The sequence below is a fragment of the Archocentrus centrarchus genome, chromosome 24 (assembly GCF_007364275.1).
Source record: "Archocentrus centrarchus isolate MPI-CPG fArcCen1 chromosome 24, fArcCen1, whole genome shotgun sequence".
Lineage (NCBI taxonomy): Eukaryota > Metazoa > Chordata > Actinopteri > Cichliformes > Cichlidae > Archocentrus > Archocentrus centrarchus.
In genome coordinates this window covers 18,360,516-18,383,054 of record NC_044369.1, presented here as the reverse complement: position 1 = coordinate 18,383,054, position 22,539 = coordinate 18,360,516, and positions in this window count along the sequence as shown.

Here is a 22,539-nt window from a genome sequence, read left to right as displayed (position 1 = left end):
AACTTTCCCAATAAATCCCACAACAGTTTCCGTAAACTCCTCGATGTCTCCGCCCGCGCTGCTGCGAAACATGTCCCAGTCGGTTGAATCCAACGCACCCTGCAGAGCGGCCTCTGTTTGATCAGACCACCGTGTCACTTCTCTCACAGCAGGGGGTTCCTGCCTGAGCCGTTGTTTGTATTTCGGCATGAGAAGGACAGCGGTGTGGTCAGACTTCCCAAAAGGCGGAAGAGGCTTTGCTTTGTAGCCCTCTTTGAATGGAGAGTAGCAGTGGTCTAGGGTCCTCTCTCCTCTGGTGGGGCAGTCTATGTGTTGAATAAATTCCGGTATTACGTTTTTCAAGTTTGCACTGTTAAAGTCCCCGGCTACGATGAGAGCCGCATCACGCTGGTTAGCCTGATAGGTGGAAATAGCCTCATGTAGCTCGGATAGTGCAGTGTTTGTGTCCGCCTGAGGTGGAATATAGACGGCGCTGAAGATGACCAAAGTGAACTCGCGGGGCAGGTAGTGGGGGCGGCATTTCAGGGTTAGGAGCTCCAGGTTAGGTGAACATGATTGTTTCAGAGGGACAACATTCCTACTGTCACACCAGTTGTTATTAATCATTAGGCACACACCTCCTCCTCTTGATTTTCCAGACTCACTCGTTCTGTCCGTGCGATGAACACTGAAGAACTCCGACGGCTGTACGGCGTGGTCCGGTATGAGGGGAGTCAGCCATGTCTCCGTGAGACAGATGATGTTGCAGTCCCTTATGTCCCTCTGAAACTGTATCCTGGCCCTGAGTTCGTCCAGCTTGTTATCCAGTGACTGGACATTAGCCAACAGGATGCTCGGCAGTGGTGTTTGGTGCGCTCTACGCCTCAGCCTCTCTCTTACGCCGGCTCTTTTCCCTCGGGGCCTTGTCCGTGACCTGGGTGCTCCGCGCCCTCCTTTGTTTGAGCTGGCCCACTGGAAACGCTGGATCTCCTGGGGCCAAGCCGGGTCGGGAGAAAAAGGTGTCAGAATACAGCCAGAGTGCTGTATTCTGATATTAAAAAGAGTCTGTCTGTCATACGTGATATGACACAGAGCAGGCGGAATTATAAAGTCGATAAAGTCATTATGTTCCTGTGCTTTCTCTCATTGGCTCCCCGTTAACCTTGATTAGCTTTTATTAATCCACTATTGGAGTGTCCTCTCACTTTCTTGTAGAGGCTTGTTTAAATATTTTTGTATATTATTACTGTTATTTATTAGCACTGTTGTTTACCATTTGCCACTATGTGTCCATGGTGTCCTGCATTTGGGTCTTCTTTTGAAATGAAACATAACATGGACAGATCTCAATGAGAAAAAAAATCATGCTGGATATCTATACTGATATGGACTGGGTAATGTGTTAGAAATGAAAGGAAGCCACATGATTTGATGGAAATGAAAATGACCTACAGAGAGCTGAGTTTAAAGACACCCCAAAAATCAAAGTGAAGAAATGATGCAGCAGGCTAGTCCATTTTGCTAACATTTCACTGCAGCAACTCAAAATGGCTCAGTAGTTTGTATGGACCCTATGTACTTGTATGCATGCTTGACAACATTGGGGCATGCTCCTAATGGGACAAAGGATGGTGTCCTGGGGGATCGCCAGCTCCTGGACAGTCTGAGGTGTAACCCTGCAGTGTCAGATGGACCGAAACATAATGTTCCAGAGGTGTTCTATGGGATTTAGGTCAGGTGAGCTTGGGGGCCATTCAGTGGTATCAGTTTCTTCATCCTCCAGCCTGCATCCCCTCATCACATGAAGCTGGGCATTGTCGTGCACCAGGAGGAATCCAGGACTCACTGCACCAGCGTAGGATGTGACAAAGCTTTTCATCTTTATACATAATAGCACCGGGTGCTATTACGTATCGGGTGCTATTAGTGGCTCCTGTGCTCAGTGAGCACAGGAGCTCAGGCCACCCTCATGAATACTGTTTCTGATTGTTTGGTCTTTCACATCAGTGGGCTGCTGGAGGTCATTTTGTAGAGTTCTGGCAGTGCTCTTCCTGTTCCTCCTTACACAAAGGGGCAGATATCAGTCCTGCTGATGGGTTAAGGACCTTCTAAAGCTCTGCCCAGCTCTCCTACAGTAACTACCTGTCTCCTCCATGCTCTTGAGACTGTGCTGGGAGAAATAAAACTTTTGGGAATGGCACGTATTGATGTGTTGTGAAGCGTTGGACTACCTGTGCAACCTCTATAGGGTCCAGGTATCGACTTATGCTATCAGTACTGACACTGACCCTAGCCAAATATAAAACTAGTGAAATCACAGCCAGAAAAGATGAGGAGGAAAAAAATGTCAGTGGCCTCCACCTGTAAAACCATTGCTGTTTTGGGGGTTTGAGCAGTATATATATATGTATATATATATGCACTAATCAACAAACCTTTATGTTAGAATATTGTTTTTGATATGTAATTAAATGGATGTTTTTTTTAACATGGATTGTCGTTTTTTTTTTTTCATAATAAAGTTAATCGTTTCACCTTAAGCTCCTTCTATGACAGCTGATGTGCTGCTGCAATTTTAAATCTTTGCTTTAACGGCTGCCTATGTTGTTCCCAAATCATCCAACAGCAAGAAACATGACTTTTAAATCATAGCAGTCCACTTTTAAGCACATTTATGGTGTCATGTCAGTGATGTTTGAGCTTTTTAGATGTCATTTCATATCCCTTTGTGAAGAGAGAACCTTAAATCAACAACACTGACATGTAATTAAATCTGGGCTCTGCTGACTTAGGTGGTAGAAAACCAATGAGGTCGAGTAGTTCATTTCTCTATATGACTACCTAAATGTCTAACTAGGGACTGTGGTGTCTCCTGGAATAGTCTCTTAGCTAGATCACTGGCACCATTTATTTAACTATTTATCTACCCAGCTAAAGTGGTTAAATTAAATGGTTAAATAAATGGTTATTTAATTTGCTTTCCTTTTACAACTCATGGTGTCCTTGAAGTGTTTCAATGAGGCACAATACAGATCAATCAAAACAACAACTCAAAGACAGGCTAACGCGTAGACTCTTCTGTCATCCGAATGAATGACAAATGCAAACATATGTAAAAATTCATAGACACGGTGAGGTTCAGTGATGCGTTGCCAGGTGAAAGAAATTCATTGGCTATAACTCAACATTAAGCTGAAGTGCTTTGAGTTTGTCAGCTGTAATGGCGGTTGATCACATAAAATGAGAGAGTACGTATTCCGTTTTTGAAATCATATGAGCTCAGTAAAGCATAGCTAATGAATGCGTGTCTATCTGAGCAGACTGTGACTGTAAGGCTCTGAAAAAGACCAGGCACAGGAGCAAAATGAAAGTCAGCGAGGGACGTCCTAATCTCTCTATGCACACAGGCAGGTCATCACTTGTCAGACAGCTGAGGCAAAAGGTGAAATTAAACTTGAAAGTTATACTTGTTGGCAGCAGCGTCTATTTGCATTTAAATGTGTTTGACCTCCCAGCAGCAAGGCTCTGCTTCGTCAGACGGGTGGCGGTAATTATGCCCAATTACAAGTATCTGTTTCGCCTTTTCTTTTAATTCCCAGGTTGCCCATGCATGATGAAAAGGACTCATCATTTAAAGCAGGTAAATTATAGACTACCCTGGTGAATGGAACATCTTCCTTCACTTTTCCTTAAATGCATGCATCTTGTCACAGACAATGTCTACAAATAAGTATTAAATTCCGATTCGTATATTCTCTGCTGTTATTTTCTCTTTTTTTGGGGGGGGGGGGGGGGGGGGGGGGGGGGGGGGTCGGGGTTGAGCAAGGGCCTATATGCAAGTATCTGCCTGTTATACCAGATGCATACTGTATATGCTACCTTTTCAAAACATGGATTCTGTTTCTTTCAAGAAATCCAGTCCATTGCATTTTATTTATGATTTACATGGATCACTATGCTCCGTTCCACTTTCTGTCTTGGAAATTTAACTTGTTGTTTTCTTCACTGTATCGTGTCATTTTGACTTGATCCTTCATAGAGCAGCCATTAGCACGGCCCACTCATTCATTCAATTAAAAAAAAGAATGAATGAGTCAACAAATGACTGACTGGTACTTTATGCTGCAGACTAGTCAAAAGACAGAATTTGCAAATGCACTTAATCCAAAGGCATTCTCACTAATGCAAGTGCTTTTCTGAACTTCATGTGTGTGAGAATGCAAATATCCCACGCTGCTGGATCAGACATTAGCTGGTCTTTGAACTCACTGAGGTCAGATTGGGCTGATGTGAAAATAGCTAATAATCTGGCACATGCTGCTTTCTACAGACTCTGTCCAGGCAATTCCCTAATCTAAACCACACTGATTATTTCCAGTAATCTGAATGCATCTAAAGTATGTATTTCCTGTTGCGTGAGAAAGAAAGAGGGACAAAATAATCCGATTCTGTCTTTACCTAAATTTCTGAGGTTTATGTGTGAAAATTGAGGAAGTATTTAATCTAATCACAGTACCACAATGACGTCACAATATTTAATATAGATACGGATCTAAGATGTACCTGAGGGCTAAGTCTGGTTGCTTAACTCCTGATGATGTAGGAGGAATTAGTAGCCAAAGAAAGAAGCATAACATCAACACTGAGATTTCGTTTATTAGAGCAAGATGTTTGTTGAAGCACTAGACATGATTTCTCTGTGATCAGAACAAAATGTAATATGAGAAAGAACTTTTTGTACCACTAGTACTAACACTAGTATCATTATTTAGTCTGGTAGTACTGAACTTTAGGGTGTCAATCCACTTCACTTACTTTAAAAATGATTGTGCTAAATTTTGATAGTCAAAGATAATAATGCATGCATACAACACACCATCAGTAGTCTATGGTATCAATGCCATACATTTTCATGATTAACCTGTATCATCTAGGCCAGTTTTGGTTCTGAATTAATACTGTTTTCATATCTCAGGTAGTATTAAATGCTAGTCTGTCCTTGTACTGATGTCAGTGTGGCTAGCCATCTAGATTTCTCAGTGCTACAATGACATTAACTGACAACTCAGTCACTTTGAACAGCTCTTTCCAGTCAGTGCTCCTTCAAACCTGTAGACCATTTTATCTTTTTTATTTATCAGCTTTCACTTTCCAAGTAGTATTTTCTACATCATGTGTTTCTCTCGTTAGTTCATGAAATTATGTTCTGTGCTTTCCATGCCAGACATTTGATCTTTTTTTTTAAAACTGTGACCCATTTTGTTTGGGTTAGAGGGGTTTCAATCAAAACCCAATTATAGTTGCATTCACAGGCACGCATACACATGATTGAATCCTCTGGCCTATAGTTATTGGATTATTTGCCCTCAACTGTACACATTATCATCAACTGTATGTTTTTTTTTTATTGTATCAAATAATTGACTAGAATCAGTTGAACTGCCTGTACATCCTCCCTCACTTGGGGATTGTCACTTCATTCCTTTTTTTTTTTTGTTTTTTTTCAGTGGACATTTATGCGTGTATGTGTGCATTTGTGGATGTGCTTTCTCACAGACAGCAAAGCTTTAGAGATAGCTGATCTTCCTATTTCCTCATGTAAATAGAATCTTGGTTTCATTTATGAGGGCTTTCCGAAAGCTTAGTGATCAAGAGCTGATATGCCTCAGAAATTGCACACCCACATATGCAGTCAAACACATGCACAAGGGTAGAATGATATATGCATATAAGCACACGCAACTACTCTCAATCAGCGCATGGTGGATCTTTTAACTTGGTCTCTGTGGTAGAGCTTTTAATTTTTTCTGACAGGTTGTCAAAAGCAGAACTTCTGTTTCTTACACAAGCATTCACACGCATATGTTTTATGGGGCAGAAGATCCTGCAGCTATTAGCAGTAATTATGATTGAGTGAGCATTTGTTACTTACACATGAAGGAGTACAAACAGCAGAGCACAGAGCGAGGAAAAATGGGATTAGAAAAAACAGAGCTGTTTGACAGAGTTTCACACAGATTTGATTGGGTTAGGATTTTTTTAATGTTACAGCTGAAGGGCACTTGTATTTGTAGTTTCCCCATCTGATAGAAATCACAGTTCAGAGAACAAAGATAGGTAAGTATTGTAAGACCATAACAGAAAGTATGAGAAACAGTGGGAAGAAATAAGCTTTAAAATAGCCTTGAATGGTAATATATCGGTGTTGACACAAAGGCACGGCAGAAAGAGTAATGTACATTTTTTGCTACTGTGCAACAAACGAAATCCCCTGTGATAAAATGGGATGCATACAGAAACAGGAGATCAATAACTTGCACTTGAGTCGTAAAAGGTAAAGAAGTGGTGGGGAAAGCATCTCCTCCAGACAAGACCACAAGGGTAAAATTCCACATGAAAAGCAAGACAAAACTGCACTTAAAAAAAAATCTAATTGTGGGCAATAAACAAAGGGGTGGATAGTAACAAAACCCATTAAATGACCTAAGACATAAACAATAATTTATGCTTATGTGTTAGGTCATAATTTGTGTTTATGTCTTAGGTAATACATTGCAGGGAAAACCTATATCTTGAGGGAGAATTATGATGATGAATAGTACACAGTATCTATATATAGAGGAAAAATATTTAGAATGTCCATCCATCCATCCATCCATCCATCCATCCATCCATCCTCTTCTGCTTATCAAGTTCTTTGTCCCAGGGGGCTATCCCAGCTGTCACAGGGTAAGAGGCAGGGTACACCTTGGACACATTGCCAGTCCATCACAGAGTTGTTAGGGATTATTTTTTACTCAGTGAAAAAAGGACAAATGTTTAAAGGTAAACTCCAGTAAATTAAATAATAAACAGTGGATCAACCAAATAATAAACAATTAAATAATATATTAGACAGAGAGCAACTGATCAGAAAGTAGTAACTTCTCTGTTTCAGTGCATCTTATCTTGAGGACAGAGAACATACAATTAGAACATCACCAACCTCACCATGTTCTGTCATTAATCTGGACAAGATTTCTCTGTATTGATTAAATTAGAACACCAGGAAGAAGATGTGCTCATGACTGAGAGGAATCTGGGTCATGAAAAACCAGCTTGAACTAGACTGAATGACGAAGGACAACTCATAGCGCCCAGAGATTGTTTATGTTTAGATAACAGGCAGTATAAAAATGTTATGGTTAAACAGGAACACGGGCTCAGAGAGAGAGAGCGCGCACACACAGGCCTATCTCTTCTGAGTCCCCGCATGCATGTGTGTATCTTTTCTGATTCTTTAATATGTTAAATGTCTTGCTTTTTTAGTTAAAGTGTTTCAGGTGTCTTCCTTCATAAAAAACCTGTTTACCTGTCAGGCCAACACAGAGATGGACAACCGTTCACCATCATATTCAACCCTATAGCCAATTTAGAATCTTCAATTAACCTAAATCATGAATGTCTTTGGACTGTGGGAGGAAGCCTGAGTTCCTGGAGAGAACCCATGCATACAGGGGGCGAACATGCAAACTCCACATAGAAAGGTCCCAACCAGATGGTGGATTCAAACCCAGGACCTTCTTGCTGTGAGGAGATGGTGCTAACCACCACTCTTCTGTGCCACCCCTAGAATGTATACTGTATATTGTGGAAAATTAAAAAAAAAATTCTTATCACCTCACTGATTACTGTCAGAAAATCCCAATAAAATAAATTCAGTAAATTATTATATTTTTTGTTTGAATAAGTTTTTTCATCATCAGGAAAACGTGCCTAAATTTTATCTGCCAGATAACTTCAAACATGTTAACTGGCATGCTGAATTGTAAAATGGTCATGAACAAGTCATTAAAACCCACCACAGAAGAGATTCAGTCCCCTTGAGCTCAGTAGTTGAAGAGGCACACATAGTCACAGCTTCTTCATTAGTTATACTTTGCTAATAGCAGGTTGGGCTGCTGTTTGCATACAGAGCTGCCTTAATTCTTCGTGGCATAAATTCAGCAGGATGCTGGAAAAGTTCATCAGAGTTTTTGGTCGTGAACATTTGACCATCTGTCATGGATTGCCGCTGTGCAGGCAGGAAGGAGGACCCCTGAATGCAGAACTCCGGAACGGTGTATTTCACACACGGGTTTTATTTACACATCATACAAAAGAACAAAACATGAACTCTCGCCGGAATAAGACTTGACAGGGAGAGACGTGAAATAAACTTGACTTGATTTGGCTAAACATGCAGGCGAGACTGTCAAAGTACAACTAATGACACGACAAGGAGCTAGAGGACATGTAGTCAATATATACACACTGGGTAACAAGGGGAGTGGAAACATGTGAGGAGCACAGCTGAACATAATGACGCTAATGAGACAAGGGGAAGCAAAACTAAACACACTGCACAAGAAACAAGACACTACCAAAATAAGGCAGGAAGTGGAAACAAAGACGAAGACTAAGACACAAGAACTTGACCTGAGAACACAGGGAAACCCATAAGCATAAAACCAGACACCAGCACAGCCTAAACCTAAACAAGGAGCACAACAAAAGAAACAGTACATAAACAACAAACACAAAACGCTGGGCACAGCCCAGGATCATGACATCATCATGTCAAATGATACAAACAACAGAACCGAACAACGGACCTAGGACCGAAAAAAAATGTAAAGTCCATTTTAAAGACAAGAGCCTGGTTCAGCGCTGGATCAGGCTTCAGACAAGGGTCTGGTATTTTGCCCCTTCTCTTCATTTTTCTGATGGACCAAGTGATAACGAGTTTGGATTCTCAAGATCTATTTAAAGAACCTGGAGAAGCAGATAAGTTTGCATATGTAGACTATTTTTCATCATAGAAGACAATCTACAGTCCCTGTCTCTGTTAATTGATCTCTGGAACAGAGTACTTCATGACTATGGCCTTTCACTCAATCTATCAAAGACAGAATTAATGTCAGTGTCCAGAGAACATAAACTTTTCCATTTAGATATCGAGGGAACAGCCCTGAAACAGACCTCGGCCTTCAAGTACCTCTGAGTGCTGTATAACAGCAACAGAATGTGTGAAGGAAGCATTCACAGCAGAATTCAGAGGTATTCGGCCAATGTGAACTTCCTGTACCCCTTATGATCCTGCGATCAATCCTCTTTTACGGATGTGAGAGATGAGAATGTTGCACATGATCGGGGGAGTAACTAGGCGCAACAAGATACGGAACAAGGCCATCAGGACTGAGCTGGGCATGGACAGTGTCCGCGCTTTGGTGAAAGAGATAAGATTTGTCCCATATTGTGGGAAATTTACAGTGTTGCAAACAGCAAAGGGACAGCAGAACACTCAGTACAAAAACAAGAATAAACAATATATAAAATATGAGAGAAAAATACTAGAATACACCACAACAAATATCTCTAAACATCTATATAAGGCCCTGTTGCACTGGTTTGGTCACTTAATGCAAATGGACGATGACAGGAGGCCAAAGAAATGGTATCTTTGGAAGCCACACAAGAAATGTTCCAGAGGAAGACCAAGGAAGAGATGGGACAAAACCTTATGGGAGGCACTTATGGGATCAGGCACGTCTCTGGAGGAGTTCTGGGATGAGTCATTATTTGAGTTACTGTTGCCTTCCTATGAGCTCAAAGCAGTCTGGCCATTCTCTTCTGACCTTTGCCATCAGCAGGGCGTTTTGAAACTGCCACTCACTGGATATTTTCTTTTTTTGACCATTCTCTGTAAATCCTTGTGATGATTGTTTAGGAAAATCCCAGTAGATCAGCAGTTTCTGAAATACCCAGACCGGCCCATCTGGCATCAACACCTATGCCATATTCAAAGTCACTGAAGTCACCTTTCTTCCCCAGTCTGATGCTCAGTTTGAACTTAAGCAGGTAGTCTTGACTATGTCTACATTCCTAAATGTTATGTGTCACTGTGTGGCAGGCAGGGTTGGACCCAAATGCATGACGCGTGAAAACTGAGCTGAACTCAATGAGCTTTAATGCTAGAGGCTCACAAACTCCAAAACACAAAATGCAAAAACACTAAATCCCAGAGTCACAGCAGAGCTGGAGGCAGCAACTCAACACCGAAGAGACAAGAGGGGAAAACTACAAACACAAGAACACACAGCTTACTAGGAGCATAGACAACAATGAATTAAGGAACAGAGACATTAAATACACACACACACACACACACACACACACACACACACACACACACACACACGCACGCACACACACACACACACACACACACACACACACACACACACACACACACACACACACACACACACACACCAGGTAATCAGACAGCTGGGGAGGACGAGGCACAGGGGAACAGAATTACACAAACAAGACAGGGAGAAGACAAAGCAGGACACAAGACCAGCAAAGTAAGACAGGAAGAGAGAAGACAGGGAAACAAACACAAACTTGACATCACACAGGGAGGCAGATAGACTGAGGAAAACAGACACTACAGAGAAGGGAGGAACACTAACACAGGGAGAACTAAACTCTAAAGCTATTGGGAACTTAAGGATACATGATTAAATGGAAACCTAAACGCAACACACAGGGAAACAGCGGGAAGTGAAACTAAACACAAAACGTGAGACAAAGGGTCAAGACACGGGGAACAAGACAGACACAGGAACACAGAAACACAAGGAAGTCAAGAACAAAGGGAAAACAAAATGAAATACAATAACTATAACTAATAACAGGATTCAGAAACTATAACATACTGGGAATCTAAACTGTAAACAAACTTAGCAGAAATACAACAAAATACAACAAAAATAGAACCTCACAGAAAAAACAAAACACTTGAAAAAATGGCCCAGGACCATGATGCCAAAGGCATTGAATTGCTGCAATGTGATTGGCTGATGTAGATATTTGTGTTAACAATTGGTTGAAACAGAGATAAAACAGCCAGTAACTGTAAAGCAGAATCACCATCAAAAATCTTGCATGAACTGGAAAGGAACAACCCACAGAAAAACCTGGGATTTAACTGTAGGGTGTCCCTGCTTTTCTGGTGATGTTTTTCACCTTTTGACTTGATTGTATTAATTTTCAATGACACTAATTTATCTGCTGTTACCTTTAAATTATTGCAGAGCTGGTGTTATTTCAGGCAATCCAATGGAATCTCAAAGCAACAGCTATGAAAGATGCCCTTTGACTTTTAGTTTTGTGTGTGTGTGTGTGTGTGTGTGTGTGTGTGTGTGTGTGTGTGTGTGTGTGTGTGTGTGTGTGTGTGTGTGTGTGTGTGTGTGTGTGTTAAAATGAGGTAGAAATGAAGTCTGACCTTTTGGAAAATTAAATAAAGAGCATTCATAGTAAAATTTTCACCTTGGTGAAAAGCTGGAGTTGTGAAGCCCATCTGCTGCAGTAGTGGTTCAGTGTATGTTTTTGTTCCACTGCACAACATAAAATTTAAAACTAACTCCTTGTTATAAAGAAAGAAAAGAGAGATTCTATTTTGTGGACACACATATGATTACCCTCACTGCATTTTCTGCCTGACATCCATTGTTCCAGCAATTGATATCTCAACTCTGCAGCAGCAGTAAATGTTCAGTTTGCATTTGTTCTTAATCTTCTCTGGATCATTGATTGACCCAGAGTGGAGCTTTCACTTTTATTCATAAAATGTCTTCTCAAGACAGTCTGGTTGTGTGCACATTGTGTTTTAATGAAATCTCCACGACTTGTTTTCAGGTAGCTCAAATTACATCTCCATGATTTTTATTGGTATACTGGCTCATGGTTTGTTCCCAGCTTAGCCCTGTTCAACTTTGACCTGATTTCTAATTTTCCAGAATGAATTTAAAACAGCTGTGTTGCTGTAAGGGCAACTGATGTACAGTTGTGGTCAGAAGTATACATCCACTCATCATGGGGAATCTCATGGAAATTCTGTGCTTTTCATGATTTCTTTGAACTGTACTTTTTCCATGATGGAATGAATGTACAGCATACATTCTTTTTTCTAATCTACACAGGATCCAAATTATAAATACAGTGAACCCTCGTTTATCGCGGGGGTTACGTTCCAAAAATAACCTGCGATAGGCGAAATCCGCGAAGTAGTCAGCTTTATTTTTTACAATTATTATACAGTACTATAGAAAAACCTGTTTTCAGAACACGATGCGCGTTCATACACTTTAAAAAAAAAAAAAAAAGCATAAAAAACTGCACTAAAAAAATCCGTGAAACAGCGAGGCCGCGAGAGGTGAAGCACGTTATAACGAGGGTTCACTGTACAGGCTCAAATATATATACACAACCCCACTAATAGATGGTTAAATGTCGCTTAGGAAGTTGCACCTTGACCAGACACATTTGGTAGCCATCAAGAAGCTTCTGGCATAATTCTGGTGGGATTAGGGGGTTTTCACTCACGTGACCTAGGCCTTGACAATGGCTGCTATCCACCATGTTGGTGCCCCTCAACATGTAAACATACATGATCACTGTAGTTCCCACCGTGAAAGGCCAGCTGGTTCATTATGTTGCTTTCAATTGTGGGAGCAAAGTGGCCATGATAAAGGTATAGGATTTTATCACATTCCAGCAGTAATTACTAATCAGGGAGAATTTGCTGAGGAATTATCGAGAGATCGAAGAAATGAGTGGATTTCTGCTGTTAGCCATGATGACATAAATTCTAAGTATGTTCTTACTAGTGAGTGCATCTGCAGCAAGCATTTTGTCTCCGGAAAGCCAGCTGCTAGTCAGGATAAGTATAACTACATTGTGCAATGTTGATTGGAAGCCTACTCTAAATTTAGGAAAGAAAGCACTCTGAGTGCTCAAGTAGAGTAGAAAAGTGCTATATAAGAACATTTACCAAAGAAATGGTAAAGTCATTAGTTAGTTCCTGGTGGTGAGTGAGGTCATGGTGAGTGGATGCAAACTTCTGACCACAACCTTAACTGTTAGAAATGACACACAGTGATGCTGGCTTACGTGTGCACAGTGTTGTTCAGTGTCTCAGGGAGACTCCCCCAATAACAATGAAAGTGATCTATTTTCAGCTGAGAAGAAAAGCTTTTGGGACTACTGGTGGAAATGTGTTAGCAGAGCCCAAAATGCTATAGGGATTTTCCAAACTAATTCGTTTCATGCAAATTTTACAGTGTGAATAATGATGCACAAGCAAGAATAATTTTGTATCATTTGCCTCTGTGAACAGATCCCTCCATTATATTTCTTCCATTTCCCTAGCTGCAGGTATGCCTACCCCTGCCCTTCTTTTTGTGATTTACATTTACCTGATCAGAATCTTTCTTACATCTTACTTTATTTATTTACTTTTAGTGCTCTTATTTTATTCATTGACCTTAGGTATTTACAGTGTACAATGTTAAATGATCCTGCCTTGTTTATGGCTTGTTAGTCATCTGCAAAGCAGTTTGAATTACACTAACCTCCATGAAAGGTGCTATACAAATAGAGCACAAGAGCATATTTTACAAACGTGAATGGGGGTATTTGGGGAGTGCTGTCACAAGGAGGGTTTATGTATCTATGTAGCATCCTGGATTTAGGCCTTCAGGAAGTCTTCCATTTATTCAAGTACATAATTGCCAACTTTCTTGGTGTACCTGGGTGTTTAGTGGTGAAGCCGGCGACCACAACTGTATCTTCTGTCTGTGTATCTGATTTACACTCTCCTGAGAGGTCCATCATATAGAACAAAGCACTGAGCTGTATCATGTATGCTAGAGCCTGCCCGAGGCATAGGCGACATATGTGGCTGCGTAGGGCCCCCTGACCACTAGGGGGCCCCCAAGCTCACCCACATTTGTCATGAAATGTTTTTGGTTTAATTTTTTACAAATGCCAATTTCCTAAAAGAAGAGACTATTCTAACTGTCCAGATTTGTACACTTGTAACAACACTAATTTAATGAATAGGCTACACTCTAATATTTCTGTCTCAGACTGATGCTGCAAAGCTAATTCATGCATTTATTACTTCTAGCTTGGACTATAGTAATTCATTATTATCAGGTTGTCCTAAAAGCTCCATGAAAAGCCTTCAGCTGATCCAAAATGCTGCAGCTAGAGTACTGAGAGGGACTAGAAAGAGAGAGCATATTTCTCCCATTTTGGCTTCTCTTCACTGGCTCATAGTACCATATCACTCCAATAGAGCACTTTGCTCTCAGGCTGCTGGCTTACTTGTGGTTGCTAGGATACTTAAGAGTAGAATGGGAGGCAGAGCCTTCAGCTTTCAGACCCCTCTTCTGTGGAACCAGCTCCCAGTTTGGATTCAGGAGACAGACACCCTCTCTATTTTTAAGATTAGGATGACTGTTGGGTTTTCTCTGTAATTATTGGAGGGTCTTTACCTTACAGTATAAAGTGCCTTGAGACACCTGTTTGTTGTGAGTTGGCGCTGTATAAATAAAATTGAATTGAAAAGGCTAATGCAGCCTAAAAAAATTAATAATCAACTTTAACCCTTCAGCATTAATAATAGTTAAGTTCAGGGGACAATGAAATGGTATGAAGGGGGGTCCCAAATCAAATCTTGCTTAGGGCCCCTTCAAGGCTTGGGCCGGCTCTGATGTATGCTATTAATAAATGGAAAGACAGTGAAATTGGGGGAGCCTGTTTCAGTGGTGTGTGCAATGATCAATAAACAGAGGACAAAAGAAATTAAGGTGGAAAAAGGTCTTGCCTGAGGATACATATATGCAGTGGTCCTTTTATTTCTGTCCATGAACTGCCAGTGTGCCCATTTTTGAGCATGCTCTTCTCCAACTTTCTCTCCTGTGCATTAATATGCAAGTTTAGTTTGTGTGGACAATTATTTGGCAAACTGTATTCCACAGGATTAATTCTATTGTTAAGCAAATACGATTCCTGCAATCAATCCAATTAATGAATCTCAAGCCTGAATGGTAAAGAAAGGAAAAGAGTTTTTGGCATAAGATGCACATAATTATTAGGCAACTAAATTATAAAAAACTGTTTTCCAAGTTCATAATTGTTTATTGTCTATTCTCTATTTTCAAATAACTAAACTACAACTTAATAGCATTCTTGGTCCTTCAAAAATATTCTAGCCGCCATTCTTTTCAATTAATGTCACGAGCATTTTGGTCCATAGTGTCTTGCTGCTTCAACCTTCGCTGAAGCAACAGCGACATGTTGTTTCGCAGTGTTACGAACGTCATGTTAGGGCACAGAAATTTAAAACATGATTCGCATCAGATGAAGATGGATGGCAGGTCATTTTTCAGTCACCTCTCTGAAGTTTATTTCTGAACAGTCGCTTAGTTAGATGCACGTGATCATTGTCATGCTGAAAAATTAAGTTGTTGCTAATTGGACACTTTCCAGATGGTATTGCACGATGGATCAAAATCTGACACACTAAATGACACATTAAATCTGTTTATTTGCCCAATTTCAGCAGGTAATGAGCCTGCCTAATAACTATGTACACCTTCATAAAAGATCTTAATTACTTTAGGCCACACTGTCCCTAAAAACAAAAACCTATCAATGATTAAAACCAATATGAAATCCATTCTATACAGCTCAGAGTTGGACAGAGCTGTGGAGAGAAATAATATAAAAAATATTCACTTGTTTGTGCTCATAGTATATCCAGGCTTGATGGGAACCTTTGGGCATTGATTATTGCAGCAGGTAGTGAAGTGCTTACACAAGAATGCTTACAAGTACTTTTTCTTTTTTTCTCCAGTCTTTGTCTCTTTTACACACACACACACACACACACACACACACACACACACACACACACACACACACACACACACACACACACACACACACACACACACTCGCACAAGTATCATTTGCATTGTAGAAGCAGGGAAGCAAAAATTACCACATACAAGCAGCTCCGTGTTCAAAAAGCTCTGTGAAATGTCTTTTTGCTGCTCTCTTCACAATCTCAAAAAGAGCCGGCCAGAGAGAAATATAATGGCAGTGCAGGGTGTTGATGAGCACATAGCATGAGGCATGGAAGATGGAAGATGGAACGATGAAGTTAGTGTGGAGAAGCGTGTAGAGATTGAAAGAGGAGGAGAGAAGGGTGAAGATGAGCAGGAGGACAGAAGGAAGCGGAGTGAGAGAGAGGTTACAGAGGTGGCTGCTACATCCAGAATGATGAAAATTAAAACGAGGATAGGAAAGACAGGGAGGGCAAAAAGACAGGCAGAGAGGATGAATGGTGTCAGAAGAGTGCCCTCACCTTCCTTTTTCTCTATGTCAAGTAATATTTATTTCCCCCTCTTTCCCTTCCCCGTTTGCAGTAAAAGAAACCTACAGCCTGTTTGCTGGTCATGCCTTCATGGCCTGATGCTTATCCTACTGAAGCATTACATTAACTGAGGACTTTCTCTGTGTTTGTGTGTGTTAGAGAGCTCTGAGGGGGTTTAAGTCAGATGGAGGATTTCCTTCCTTCATGGACACAGATCTGGGAACAGCTTTCGCTTAAATCAAAGCCTTATTTTAACCATCCAAGCAGAAACGGAACTCCTGACTTACAGTCAGCGTGTACAAGCAGCTTCGCCCTTACAACTGTGGAAAGCAGCTGACACACACACACACACACACACAAAGAGTCTAGACACAAACCCATGACTGTGTTCTCTTTTCTATATCAGCAGGTTCCATCTTTGATGTTATTTTTTTTTCATCGTTGGCCACACTGATTGCCCACTGTGTCTGGCAAGTTTTCTCTTTTATGTCATTTTGTGTGTGTGTGTGTGTGTCTATTGTGTGGACATAACATCTTAGTGCCATTACTGTGCTCTGTGCATATTGCGGAACAACCTGAAGAAGGCACGATTAGCATTTTGCTGTTGTGATTAGCATTTTCCACCCACATTAACCAGTTAATGTTCACATTCAGTAAACAGTTGGTTAGTGTGAACATTCAACAGATGCCCAATTTCAATATTACACTTACCAAAAATGGTGTGTGTGTGTTGATATGAAGAGTCAGATGCTGTGGGTGCTGCCTGCCTTTCTCCAGCTTTTTTCAACACACCGTTCGCCAAGAGTATGTTTCCCTGTTATCATTCATGTAGATGACATGCTCTTCCATATAATATTTGACATTAACACCTCTAAGATGCCTTGTGTACTGATATGGATACATGTGGTGAATTCCCATTTGCAGGAGATTGTGTCATTTATATGAAAATGCACATTCCTGGAGGAAACGTGGGTTTAATACACATGCGAATGCCCTTATCTGCACCCATGCTAATGTCTTAATGTGTGTGAGTGTATAGCTGTGATGGGGAGGGGGCTGACCTTTCGGTGCGCTGATACTAGATGAATAGTTCATTAGAGTGTTGAGGCAACAGCTAACGGTCACATCCTCAAACAGCGGACAGGCGCTCTGAAGAGACCAATTAGGATTGATCATCAGCTCCTATTACTGATGTTATACTCCGACGTGGTGCGAATGCTTAATGAGAAGTGTCACAGGAGAGACGAGAGAATAAATGATAGAAACAGTGTATCAGCCTCCTCTGGGGGCAGTTTTCCCAAAGCTTTCTGGGTACGGAGTGTTATTTGGGCATTAGAGGGTAATGGATTTTCCAGTTTGTTCTTTCTCCTCTGCTATACAGAACGAATGGTTAAAACACTACTGTGTTCTTTAGTAAAAGCTGAATAGGTACAAATTACAACCTGTTTACACCATCAAGCCCAAGCCATCAAGCATCTCAGACCTGCTATTGCACTGTGTGTGTGCTGCTGCTCTGTACTTAATGCTCTCAGTGTTACAGTGGGGATGAAATAGGTAGCTTTGATGAAAGAGTCTTTCATCTCAGTTTTTATTGTTAACTATACATGTTTTGTGTGATGCATCATAAAATAAAGAACTTCACCAACCCATTTCATAATTTTCCCCCTTTAATTGTAATCTGTATTCTCTAAATTCTCTGTCAACGTTGATATAGAGAAAACAGCACTTTAGATCTGTGTCACAGCAGGTTACTTCAGTAATTGTAACTGCATGCTAAAGTATTGCTTTTGTTTTTCCTTTCTATCTGGCCCCGCCCCCTACTTTTTTGACATTTCACAAACTCCTCTTAATTGGAGGGGAAAGCGAAATGTCAAAAAAGTAACTTAAAGGGCCAAATTGTCTTTTGACAGCATATCGCAGACTGGAACTAGGGGGCGGGGCAAGATGTGGCCCGCGAGCAGTGAGTTTGAGACCCCTGTTATAAATTGCCCATAGGTGTGAACGTGATTGTGAATGGTCGTCTGTCTCTCTGTGTTGGCCCTGTGACAGGCTGGCGACCTGTACAGGGTGTACCCTGCCTCTTTCCCTGTGTTTCAGCTGGGATAGGCTCCAGCCCCTCCCCGCCCCCGACCCTGAACAGGATAAGCGGAAGAGGATGGATGGATGGATGGATGGATGGATGGACTAAGTTCTGCATGGTGGTGAGGTGCTTAGCAATGTGGCCTCAAAGCAATAAAGCACATTTTACGTATCATGAAATAATGTGAATGAATGAATAAGGTTCCAGTTGTCTTTAATTCATATTGTGTTTCATTACAACATATTTTAACTGTTGCTGTGAGCAAATGCATGCCATGGGTTTGTTACAACTGACATCCTGTACCCCAGTGTGCCATGAAAGGCAGTAATAATCATTCCACTGTTCAGGCATAAAATTGTATAATAATTTTCTTTAATTTCAACGTTAATAGTGCTTACAAGAAAAAAATTGAAAACTAATAAATAGAAAAATTCAACATGTCCCCACCAGAATTATTCAGGTCTGAAGCAGCAAGACTGGGAAAATATATTTTTTATAACTGATAAAATATAAATGATCAATGAAATGCATACATTTGAATGGAGACTTGATAGCAAAGCAGTTGATATTTTAGGAAAAACTTCTCAGTGCTCATATATATATATATATATATATATATATGTGTGTGTGTGTGTGTGTGTGTGTGTGTGTGTGTGTGTTCATGTAACATATATGTACAAAGAAGACCATCATGACTGTTTCACTGAGTAGTACTTAAAGAGCTACTACCCTCTCTTTAAAGAGCTGCTAATGAAGAGGCTTGGGGGCGTTTGCTCTCCACCCCATAATTACAATCAAGCCTAATTCCTAGGTGGGAAAATGAAAAAAAAAAAAAATCAATGTTACTGGTTATCTTGAAAGTGAATGGTTTAGTTGTGCTGTGCCATTTTATGTTAGATTTTAAAACACCAAAGCATGTATTGCAGCCAATCTTGGATAATTCAGAAAACATGCCAGTGGCGAGATCTACACAGGACATAAAAAAGAAACTTCGTGAGAATATGTTTTCTAAAAATGCAAAAAATGCAGATGCAAGAGGTTTTCAATTTTCACACCATTACAAATAACACCCCAAGCACTACTGGGAGTATATCATCAACAAGTAATCAGTGTGCATGATGGGGTGTGCAGACTTCCTGACCAGGAATGGTGTGATTTTTGATGAGTGTTAGGCCTGTCTTTATTGCTCTTGCTCCCCTTTAGCCTCCCACCACTGCTCTGTCTCGCGCTCTTTCAGACACCCCCCTCCTCCCTGTGATGGTGACAGATCCAAGTGGCACGGCTTATCCCTGCATACTGGAGCAGCTCCTTGGATCATCAGCCTCTGTGGCACTAAGAACCAGAGATGAGAGAGGGAGTGGAGAGACTTCTTTTTCTTTTTACCCTCCATCCATCACAATAGAAAGCTAATATTCCATCCTGTGTTTTGTTCTTTTTTCCCCCTCTAATAGTCAGCATTTACAGATTCAGAATCTGCTCCTTTGACTCTGAGAGGTGACTCTGACTCTTATTGACTAAAGTCTTTGTGTTTATAGCAAGTCTGAAACAAGAAGGGAATATAGGAATGTGCTGGGAAGCACTGCAGCTTCTATCCTCGTTTGATTACAGTGATGTGACTCTAGAACAAGTACAGATTGAAAAAGGCTTTGACATGGCTGATCCAAAGGCTGATTATGTGATATTTTTCATAACTATGATTTGCTTTTCATTTCAGATACTCACTCACAAACCAGTCAATAAAGTATAAACAGCTTATCAATAATCAGTTGTACTCTGTCTGATTTGACCTTCACTTTATCACTTTTGGTTTTTGGTTAATTTAAAGACAACCTCGTATTTTCACTGAGAATATTACAAATATAGCACACTTGAAATGCTGCTTTCTAGAGAGCTCACATATAATGAATGTAGCAATAAAGCTAGTCTGTTATACATGCAAGCTCTCCCGTGGTCGGCATGGTCACCTAGAGGTTTGTTTCTGGTTTCTTTTTCAAGCAGACAGGGAGACACCCCCTCCAACGGTGCAACAGTCCTAATTAATTTTTCATATTAGTTACTTTTTAAATCTAACTCTAGCCATTAGGCCTTGGGCGGTACTTTGAATGTGCGTATTAATGTTTTCATGCTCCCCTTCACCACTGGCTATGATTTAATAACATCTTCCTCTGCGCTATGTCCAGAGCTTTTCTTTCTTTCTTTCTTTCTTTCTTTCTTTCTTTCTTTCTTTCTTTCTTTCTTTATTTCTTTCTTTCTTTCTTTCTTTCTTTCTTTCTTTCTTTCTTCTTCTATTGAGCCTCAATTAGTTACAACTTTGATCCTCCTGTCTTCATATTTTCAGTCTACTCACACTCCTTTTCTCTATTTCTCACAGTCAGAAGATGCTTCTTCTCTTCTCTTCTCTTCTCTTCTCTTCTCCCACTCACAACTCTTGTTGTTGTCCTCCTCACACACTCCAGTCACTCATATATATAAGAAATGACACCTCTCTGCCTTGGGTCATTAAAGTCTGAAGTGTTTGTGCATCTATCTGTTTATCTGTGTGTGTGTGTGTGTGTATCTATCTGTTTATCTGTGTGTGTGTGTGTGTGTGTGTGTGTGTGTGTGTGTGTGTGTGTGTGTGTGTGTGTGTGTGTGTGTGTGTGTGTGTGTGTTGCTATGTGCTAATCTTATATTCATATGTCCTTCCTTTAACCTGTACCATACCACAGGGGATAGCTAAAAAAAAGAAAAAAAAAAAAACAGGCAGCCACACACACATGCAAAACATCTGATGCATCTTTAACTTAGTAAACACTGTGCAGAGTTCATGACTGTAGGAAAAAAAATGTGCAGAAACAGGCAGGCAGTGTGATACGTACGTAAACAGGTGAGCAGATAGACAGCGAGAAATTGTCCTCAAGCTCTTGCTCTTATGACAGGATTTGCTGAGATGGCATCTTTCAACAAACCTCCAATACAGATGAGGTAATATTGAAGTATGAAACTGAAAGTGTGCTTGTGTGTGTGTGTGGGGGGGGGGGGTAGCACCATATTGTTAAAGAAGCAGTACAGCTCTTGAGCTGTGCAGGATCTGGTCAGAAAACAGGAGCCATAGTGGGTGTGAATGTGTGTGGGAGAGAAATGCACGAGTGTGTAATACTGTAGCTTGCCTATACAGTACATATGAGTCATGTGTCACGTGTTAATAAATAAACCCTTTATATCGCACTGAAGCACAGTCACTGCAATCACAGAGACTGTTGGAGCACCCGGGTCCCAGGCCACTTTGCCATGACTTGATTAGGATCATTTGAGATGATAAATGAATCTGCGTGCACTCAAACACGCACTCACATGCGCACAAACAATCTCTCCGTATAGCTGAGCCACTTTTTGCCAGTGGAAGAATAGGGGAAAATTACCAGTCAAAAAGGGCAGCCTGCAATCTTGCAGTGCATGAAAGGCTTTTGGTCTAATTTGAAATAATTCTAATTTTGAATGAGCCTTGTGGACAGCGTGTATTATCCCACCATGCGATTGTGCCTGGAGAACACTTCATTAATCAAGATTTGAGTAAAGTGTGTTTTCTCTGCACAGAACCAAGGAACTGAAGGAGCAGTGCTATTGCAGCCTACACAAATGGTTCCTCAGCTGTGCAGGGGACTCCTAAAGTGGGGTCTGAAATCAGCACAGGAGAACGTTTACTGGGCTTTGCATGAGCTGGAAGTTTTTCTCAGTAAAATCAAGTAGAAGTGAAGTATTTGTGACAGACACTAGCAGATTCTTGATGGAAGATTGTTATTGAAGACAGATTTTCTGCTTAAAAGCTTTTATATGTTTCAGTGGCGCTGCTTGTTTTCCACTTGAAAGACAGTTTGCTTTCTCTTTTCCGTGTTGCTGTGTATTTTGGTGCTGCCAAATCAGTTTAGTCCTTCTGAATTGCAAAAACACCAGCCCCGTAACTCAGTGTCCTAAACCCTTTTATTCTATCAATCACTGTTTTGTCAAAACAACAAAAGTCTAACACAATTTGCAGGTTTCATTCACTCTTTTTGCAAACGCTGAAACACATTCTGTCACACTAAACACAGTTTGCATGGCACTTGTGGTGCATAATAGTTACCACAGGTGACAGGTGCTTCACACAGTTTAGGACACAGCCAATAAAATGCAGTTCAATCTGCGCTGATGTACAATGTGCACAAGTGAGTTGTGGATTGATACACCAAGAACAGAAGCTTTAGGTGAA